Here is a 2901-nt window from a genome sequence, read left to right on the forward strand (position 1 = left end):
TTAAACTTTCTCCTGGATAATTCAAGGAAATGAATTTGTATGTTCTTGGTGAACACTGCCTCGCAAAATCTAATTTCTCTGTCAAAAAAAGAATGATATTGGAGATTGGCTTAGATCTCTCTCTCTCTCTCTCTCTCTCTCTCTCTCTCTCTCTCTCTCTCTCTCTCTCTCTCTCTCTCTCTCTCTCTCTCTCTCTCTCTCTCTCTCTCTCTCTCTTTTAGATAAAGAAAAAACTAGTCCATCACTCTTATTCAAGACAAACGTCACAAAATAAGACGTCTCATGTCTTGAAGGGTATTCAGTATTAATAGACTAGATACCAATATTTGCTTACACAGAAGGCACAAAGTAGTTCAACCTTGATAAATGGTGGTCCTCCAAACAAGAAACCCATAGCATACACACACGCTATCTTACATCTTCCTCTCGAATCATTGACCATGGTCGATGTTGCGACGGCTTTGATAGAATCATGATACGTGATGATTACATGCATTACTTATTTGTTAAACCAGAAAAAAAAATTGTCAGCAATCATTTTAGAAGTCAGCAGGCAGCTTATTAGTTCCAAAGGGCCACATACTGAAACCACACCATTGCTTGCACAAAGACACCTCACAAAGTACCCGATCAACGCAATTATGACAAGGGCTAGCATACCTCAAAGATAAGTTTCAGTAACAAGCCAACTACAAGCACAGTGTTTGATAAAATAATGCTAAAAAGTATCCAAAAGCTACAAAACTAAACTCCATATCCTCTGATGTTACGTCGACCACAAGCTCTCTCAAACTTGCAACCCTTGGACCGAACATAAGGCTTTGTGTGACTATGCGGTACACCTCGAGATCTCCCAAAGTGCTTCATAGCTTCGCAAGCATATTTTGACCTCTCAAAAGTACAATATTTGAGCCAGTTGGGGCCTTCAAAGCAAGTTGGTCAAATATGAAACATTCTCCACCAGCTTTCAAGATCTGAGCACGGGCAGTTTCTATAGAGCGCAACGCGGTGACTTTCAATGCTGGAACTTCATACACCCTAACATCATCCATCACAGTTCCCACAATTACAGCTCGTCCTCCTTCCCCTTCATATAGCGTATGAGACGAGATAAAGATAGAGGCGGCATGTTACAATTTCGGCTCATGAACAGTCGGTTCAAAAACACAGCATTAAACGGGCTGCCTATCCTTTGAACGAGAAACCTGTAGAGCTTGACAATAAGCTTCCGATAGACATTGTCACTCCTAGGAGAAGTGCGATTTGTCTTCTTATTGCGTGCCCTAGTGATACCCATGGCTGCTTTTGCTACTGCTCCTAAGCTTGGGAGAAAGCTGTGCTCCAATCCGCTCCAAGACAGGCAAGTTTGATATCTTTGCATTCGATTGCTCTCGCCTACCGCAACCCCTCTGAGAATCCTTCCTGCACCGGTATTCTCTCTCTCTCTCTCTCTCTCTCTCTCTCTCTCTCTCTCTCTCTCTCTCTCTCTCTCTCTCCCTCTCCCTCTCCCTCTCTCTCTCTCTCCAGGCGTGCGCTCTTTCAGAGAGTTTTTTTTTTAAAACTGTGAGAGAGAGAGAGACCGGCGCGCACTCTTTCATAGATGTTTTAAAAAAAAACTGTGTGTGTGTGTGTGTGTGTGTGTGTGTGTGTGTGTGTGTGTGTGTGTGTGTGTGAGAGAGAGAGAGAGAGAGAGAGAGAGAGAGAGAGAGAGAGAGAGAGAGAGAGAGAGAGAGAGAGAGAGAGAGAGAGAGAGAGAGAGAGAGAGAGAGAGAGAGAGAGAGAGAGAGAGAGAGAGAGAGAGAGAGAGAGGCCTCAATGCTGCTAGAGAGAAGTGCTCTTGACAATGCAGCGGGATCGGGTAGCGACGACACCTGAGAAGGAGGTTACTCCTCAGTACACTATGGAACAAACTGTGGCAGTCAATCCCTAGAATCCAAACATCCTATTGGACCCTGAGGCGTATGTTCCGGAGCAGGTTAACAGGCAGACTTACAGTTCGGATGCAAACATATGCCTACTGCGGCTTTATTAGTTTGAAGTCTCGAATGAATATCCAAATTGTGGCAAGAAGGCATTGATGGAGCTTCCTGCACTAGACTTCAATCTTTGCATGTTTCTTATACCTGAAAAGCTTCAAGTGGAGGATCCCTTCCTGACAGCCAGATTAATCTTGCTCATCTTTTGGAGACAGCCAGATTCAGGGAGTTTTAATGGGATGATGCTGCTAGAAATCGCCATATTTTGGAGGGTCTTCTAGGGTTTGAGCAAGCAATACAAGGATTTTCTTTGCATGTTCTCTCTCTCTCTTACCAAAGGCCATAAACATGGAAGGTTTATCGCTAGACAAGTTTTTGGAGCATTAGATTTCTAGTAATGGTTGGTTTGTAGAAAAGCTTTTTGGTGGAGGACAACTTGTTGTCCTCCCTCCCAATGAGCTAGACGGTGACAAAGAGAATGGCAGTAAGGAGTTTACGATGATTTTGGTCAGTCGCATGTCTGCATGGTTCGAGAGGTATGCATGCAACGTGTTGTTACCTGCAAAAATTTCTAGGGGTATGTTGGCTCCACTCATGCACATGTGTCCGCACCCAGCTTTGTGTGAGGCAATTGTGACACAGCTTAAGAGGTAGAGGACGTCTTCCCGACTGGGTACGATGAGACAGTAAGTAGAAGGCAGTTTTCAACGGAGAGGGGGAGAGAGAGAGAGAGAGAGAGAGAGAGAGAGAGAGAGAGAGAGAGAGAGAGAGAGAGAGAGAGAGAGAGAGAGAGAGAATGATGCCTATACATTCTGCTCGTAGCACAGATATGGAGGTCCATGGGGTGGACTTAGGAAGAGGGTGTCAATCTCATCGAGGGCAGGGTTAGATCAAAGTCGACGTGTGGTATCTCTAAACGCTCCTG

At 44.6% G+C, this 2901-nt stretch overlaps 2 pseudogenes; one reads left to right on the forward strand and one right to left on the reverse strand.

Moving 5' to 3' along the window:
- Nucleotides 1-744: 744 nt before the first annotated feature.
- LOC147453242 (large ribosomal subunit protein eL18y pseudogene) lies at nt 745-1147 on the reverse strand (annotated as a pseudogene).
- A 696-nt stretch (nt 1148-1843) lies between these two features.
- On the forward strand, nt 1844-2630 carry LOC147453243 (eukaryotic translation initiation factor 3 subunit K pseudogene; annotated as a pseudogene).
- Nucleotides 2631-2901: the final 271 nt, after the last annotated feature.

The sequence above is a fragment of the Adiantum capillus-veneris genome, chromosome 8 (genome assembly GCF_014529385.1).
Source record: "Adiantum capillus-veneris isolate H3 chromosome 8, ASM1452938v2, whole genome shotgun sequence".
In the NCBI taxonomy this organism is placed as follows: Eukaryota; Viridiplantae; Streptophyta; class Polypodiopsida; order Polypodiales; family Pteridaceae; genus Adiantum; species Adiantum capillus-veneris.